We start from the raw sequence: 6,960 nt of genomic DNA on the forward strand, positions 1-6,960 counted from the left end.
ACCTCTGATTGGTCTCCCAAGATAGCACACCTGGCAACTAATTGTATGATGTCCACTATTCTAAGTAATTTAGTTAACCAATAATGAGCAATCAATCAATCAACGTAAGGGTGGTTAATTCTTTGAAGGGAGGATGTTGTTTTTGCACTTACACTTTACGACAGGGTGTAGTCATCCACACACACTGCCTTTTGACAAATCCGCTAGAAGATAAAAGTAATTAATCAATCAGTGAGTTATCGGTTAATCCTTTGATCGATGTTTGTTTTTGTAACTTAGTTGATAAGCCCTCTTGCATCACTTACATGCACATATTACATAACATACAATACATTTGCCATTACAGACCTTAATTTATAATGTTGAGTATTTACTCCAGACAGGAGAAATGCCAAATGGGAACCTTTGTTGAGTAACCGAAGTTGTGTTACTACTAATTATACCTGTTATAAATTCATGAATTGACCATCAAGAGAATGATGACAAATAACACGTGTAGGTTTACACCATCAAACGCGAGTTACAGCAAGGAAGATGTAATCTCTGTGTCGCATGCAGCCTGAAAACACTTATGGGCCGAAACTGTTTTGAGGATACCAACGAATTTCGTTACATAAGGAATGCACACGGGCATTTGCTGTGTACTTGGGTAAATAGGTGAAATAAGGGTTTTTTACGTAAGAAAATTTTCAGATTTCTCTACCATAGGCAAAGTCATCGTTTTTTGTTAACGAATTCAAATAAATCAACTGTGTGTTTTTATTATCATAAATAATAAACCATTGTAGCTACCATAGCTACCAAAAGTTTCGTAAGATATTTGCTATCATAGCTGAACCAACACTCAGAATTACCTAAATATAAAGCCTTGCAATCTTCCGTACTGAAACAAATGGCTACATGCCTGTAGACATCATATTTTCCATGTAACATGATTAAATATCAGGTTAAAAACACTGAAATAGGATCAAATTGGATCAGTAACTATACCATCCAAGCATCCGAAAAGAACTACACTGCTGGGATATTTGGTTACGATCAGACAAGGAATACCATGGATATTTTTAAAGAAATGGCATATGATGGGCATCCGGCCTCCCGACTGTTTAGGTGAAGAAATTCTGCTAATATGGACAGGAGCCCAGTTCCTTTGTCCGTCACGGTCGAAGGAGCGGGCGCTGACCAATTTGCGGTTTGATTTCGTAATTAGACCGTTGGCGAGAAACATTATTCGCTCCGCATCAGTGCCCCTTTAATTAATTCATGAATAACACCAGTATATTTAACATCGTTTACTAGAGGTTCATGTGCCTTCTGATGTATGTCATTGTCATAAACAGACTAGAACCAGAATGAAAGCTTCATAAAGATGGCTCATGGTCTCTGTTTTTTTACGCGTTATTTTGAATTGGTTTATAGATAAGTTACAAATCAGCTTTGTCATGCATAGACACATCCTCGATATCACCAGAGTATACGTTCCGATAAGTCTCCACTATACTCTGGATGCATCTACAGCTAAGCCCGATAAATTTATTACCTCCCTTGGCTGGCTTTTAATCCAATCAGGTGTGTGCGCTGGGACGTTGAGCGAACCAATCACAACACACTTTCGCTTTTTAAATTATCTAACCGATTAAACTTGGCAACACGAACCATGCACAAATTCTCTGAATGAGGCAGAAGGAGTTCCTGCATATATATTTTAAAATTTTCGGACCTATCAATGTGTCTGTATGATTTCTCCTAAATCTGAGTCGCATTGCGAACATACCTTCGCACTGGCAATCGCTATCTTTTTGACACTGGCAAGTTCAGTTGTAACGACGGCTTAGCTGATTGGCTGATTGTGAGAATGCGAGCCAGCGAAGGGAGGTAATAAAATGTTCGGAGCGAGCCGTAGATGCATCCAGGGTATAGTGGAGACTTATCGGAATGTATACCGTGGGGATATCGACGATGGCATAGACACTGAGATGACAAACGATATACGTATCTATACAGTAACGTCGCCATTGTTAAAATAAAGAAGTTGATTGTCCAAAAAGATTTTGTCATCTCAATACGGACAACCTTTAGAATGCCACTGAAACAAATCATAGCAGCACTTGTGAAACCTGTACATCCAGATGTTGTGTTTGGGTGACCATGTATTTTGTGTCATTACAAAAGATCTATTTTAACTTTATAGAGGTGTCACCCTGACCTTCGAAACTACTGGTCCAGACGATTGAATTTTAAGCAATGTATTATTATGTGTGTCGGGATATGCACCTTATCCCCTTCTTCGTTAGGTGTATATCTACATTTTGTGTATATTGAAGGCACAATCTGCGTCAGGCAAAACCCTCTGTCATATTTCGGACACTCCCTTTAGTTATTTATGGATTAATACTGCTTTACTAGTACATTAAATGCAACCATCGCCGTCGCTGAGTGATCCCCGTCTCGGTAGCCTAAGTCACTAAAATTTGTCAATAACCGAACAAGAAGGTATAGGCGGATCCCGAGTCAATATATGTGTGCGTCTGTGGGTATACGTTTGAATACACGTGCGTGTGCGCGCGAGCGCGTATGTGTGTGTGTATGTGTGTGTGTGTGAGAGAGAGAGAGAGAGTGGGGAGGGGCTGGAAGGGGCTGGTGGTGGGTGGGGTTGTCCTGAAAGTTTTGTTACATGACCATTTAAACTCTCGTGAAAACGGGTGAAAATGAAAGTACTGCTCCTCCCCTTCTTCTAGACACTGTACCTACCTCTGTAGAGGTATATGTTTACTTATTTACTTAGGTGCGTTTTGTTCCCATATTTTCATTAACATTATTATATATATATATATATATATATATATATATATATATATATATATATATATATATATATATATATAATATTATATTTTGAGCCACGCCAAGGGTGATGGAGGCAGTGCACTGATGGATACTGTTATATGGCGGGAAAATAATTGAATTAGGTTATCGCTATCTTATCGTCTCAGCGAACTGCTCGTTCAAAAATACAAGTAAGTAAGGCTTAAAATAGAATACAAATACAACCGCTCGCTAAAACAGTTGACCTCTTGTGGAGGTTGTGGGAGTCTTCTGTCTGTTGTGTAACGTCCATCTCCAGAAAAATTCCAAATACACTGGCCCAAAAAAGAAACGCATAGGTGAAAATCCAATGTTATGAGAGATGATTTATTAACTTAAATTGCACAAAAAGTAATGGAACTTGAGCAATGATAATTCACACGGGTATTAACAAATGTGTGTCAAGACATATGCAATCATTCACAGTGGTATTAAGCGTCTGTATTTTCCATGGCATAGTGAGAAAGTCAGTATCTGGTGTGACCACCACGGGCATCAATCACTGCTCTGCATCGCCTGGGCATTGACTGTATATGACGTCGTATCCGCCTTTGTGGGATTCTTCTCCACTCATCTCGCAACGCATTCACCAACTGTAGACGTGTCTGTGGCTGCGGCTGTCGACGTCGTAACCGTTTACCCAATTGGTCCCATAAATGTTCAATTGGGTTCAAATCCGGCGATTTTGAGGGCCATGGAAGAACTGTAATGTTGTTGTTGGCAAGGAAATCCGTGGTAATGCGTGCTGTGTGCGGTCTTGCATTGTCGTGCTGGAAAATTTCCCTTCTAGCGTAAATTGTAGGAACAACATGACGGTTCAGAATTTCATCCCGGTAGCGTACAGCATTGAGATTCCCTTGCACATGCACCAACTGAGTCCTGCCGTTCATAGATATTCCCCCCACATCATTACACCTCCACCACCGTGTCTGTTGACCTCACGAACGCACTGTCGTCATATCTCTCATTTCGACGTCTGTAAACACGCATCCTTCCATCATGTCTGTACAGCAGAAAACGTGACTCATCGCTGAACCAGATCCTCCTCCAATTCAAGAGGTTCCATGCCCGAACGTTCCTGCACCACTGAAGACGTGCACGACGGTGATGGGGATGCAGAACAGGTCCTGCATGAGGTCGCATAGGTCGAATTCCATGCTCTCTTAGGCGATTCCTGATGGTTTGTGGAGAGACTCTACGCAGCCCAGGAACGTGATCAGCGGTATACGTAGCAGTGACGGCCCGATTACGCAGATGAAGCACCCGGATGTAGCGGTCTTGTGCTGGAGTTGTCACCCTTGGTCTCCCACTCCTTGGACGGTCTCTGGTCGAGTTGTGTTGCGTGTATCGTTGCCAGAGACGGGAAAACGTGCTCTGCCTCACATTCAGACGTCTGGCAACTGATGACTGACTTTCCCCAGCTTCCAGACGTCCAATGGCTCTATTTCTGTTTTCTTCATTTAACCTTGGCATTTTTCGCGTCGCATAGAAAGAAATTCGAAGATTGAATCGCAACAGGACCTGTCCCCTTTTATAGCCATCATAATCAAGATTGAGATCCTGCATTTGCACGTGCATAATGCTTTCAGATTTTCCCACGTGCAGATTATACAAAGCGTTTTCAAGGTGCTGTGGTGTGGCGAATAATCACCAGAGGTTGTGTTTGTTTGTCTGTTTTGGTTGTATTGACTATAAAAACACTTAATATTTACATTAATTGTCATTCCATTCCATATTTTCCGAAAAAATCTACTTTAAAAATGAGATTTCAGCTATGCGTTTCTTTTTTGGGTCAGTGTACATGGCAGAGGTCTGGAAATAATCCAGTCTGAACTAGACGCTCTTGTGACTGATCTAATGAGCACCTATAACGTAACATGACCACCCCATCTCATTAGTTGCAGCTTATGACGAGCATTGGTTAGTGAAGACCTCTTCTTACCGTTTTTTTCGCCCGTGTAAGTAAACTGGGCCTCAGTATTATTCGTTACACTCCTCAAGTGAGGACTAAGTTTACTTAGACTGGGTTTTTCACGAGTTTGAGGAAGTTTACTTAGAAGCGTACTAATCACGTTGGAGTAAATATGCATATCTCCATACCTCCACCATTTGCGTGGCACATTAAAGTTAGTGGTCCAGATGAAATTGTACCAGCAAGGGACCACAGGACCAGCATAAATTTCGCACACTGATATAACTGAAAAACTGTTTTATTCCAGAGCTCGGTGATAAAATGTTTGTACTTAAGCTACTTGTAAAACATACCGATTAAGATCATACTGTTCCTCTATCTGCGTCGCCTGGTATGTAATACAAAATAGATTTCATAATTAATAGAAATTCAATTTATCCTTTGGAAAGGTAAAAATTATTAAATAGAGAGAAACATAAACATCCACACTGCTGCTAGCATAGTTTTAAGTGAATCTACAACATCAAAGTTTTTTCGTTACTCTTATACACATTTCTGTCCATACTGACGACATCAAATCCTGAAGGCTGAATTACCTTTGGATTGGATACAGTCAATGGTAAGTCTGACATCGCAAAGAATCTGGCGCGAAATCTCGACGCTCGACTTGGGTAGCCATCTATACCCTTGTTTCACACGGGATCGGAGGGTCAGGCTGACTCACTTGGTTGACACGTCATCGTATCCCGTTTCCGTAGATCGATAGTCACGCTGTTGATCACTGGACTGTCCGGTCAAGACTCGTTTATTTACAGACCGCCGCCATATAAGCTGGGACAATGTTGAGTGCGGCGTAAAACTAGACTCACGCACTCATTCACATGCAGGACACTGGGGGTATCTCCACCTTTGACAAATAAATCAGTAAACCCTTCAAAACCCTGTCCTACATAACCTCAAAGAGAGGCTTTCATGTCGTCACGCTAAATCTTCAGTTACCTGATTATATGGATGACGCAAGTACTGGAGATTATCCTTTAGTAAACAATAAATATGATATCTCACCATTTTCCAGGTTAACTCCTAGAGTAAATCGATTATCCTAAACTCAGGGTAGCTTTATGAATGTTATTCTGTGCTTGTTGAATTCTGCAGTCAATAACAGTCAATTATATCACTGCAACAATCACATAATCATACCTGGACAAATGGTTTATAGTATTCCCAGAAATTATATTGAGAATCATGTTGCGTCATGTAACTCATTACGTTTATTAATTTCTGGCGTTTTACTTACATAAACATGTTAAAACATCATCCTTTTACAGTCTCAGTCTTGTTTTAGTACTTTGTTAGACCTCGTCGCTCAGCAATGCATGCCTGAATACGCCTAGGCACACTACCCATCAAAGTTTGTAGGTAATCGTGTGACAGGGTATCCCAATATTGGACCACCTCGGCCTTCATATCTTCAATATTTCTCAGTCTCTTTTGGTTTATTCTGTCCTTCATGACTCCCCACACATTCTCAATTGGGTTTAGGTCTGGGCTGTAACTGGGCCAGTCTAAAACTTGAACATTTTCGCCCGACAACCACTGTTTTGTGTAGCGCGCAGTGTGTTTTGGGTCATTATCATGCTGGAAAATCCAATCATCTTCATACAATGTTTGTGCTGTCGGAAGAAGGTGACCATTTAGAATGTCAACGTATCTTTCTTTTGTCAAGTTTCCCGTGAAAACACACAATGGCGTCACTCCGCGAGCCGATATGCCACCCAACATGTGAAACTTCGGGCTATGTTTTGGTCGCTGGTAGATAGGTGTGACAGTATCTTTGGTCCAAATTTTCACACAATTAGGGAAAGGCCAAACAGAACTTTCATCCGAAAAGAAAACATTATTCCAATCTTGATTTTCATGAGCCCGACACCAGTTTAAATGTTTTTCCTTTTGTGCATCTTTCATCAACGGCGAGGGAATTCCACGTTTTTTCACCCAATTAAGTCTCTGTAAGTCTCTGCCTAACTGTTTCATTGCATACCTGAGGACTTCCTCTGCTAATCATTTCATTTCTGATGTTCTCAACACTTTTCAATTTGCCCCTACACAATCTGCCCAAGTCTTCGGCGATCCTGCTTTGTGCTCTATCCCGGTTCAAGTTCTGTATACTGTAGACAGAGGAA

This window comes from Haliotis asinina, chromosome 2 (assembly GCF_037392515.1).
Source record: "Haliotis asinina isolate JCU_RB_2024 chromosome 2, JCU_Hal_asi_v2, whole genome shotgun sequence".
Taxonomy (NCBI): domain Eukaryota; kingdom Metazoa; phylum Mollusca; class Gastropoda; order Lepetellida; family Haliotidae; genus Haliotis; species Haliotis asinina.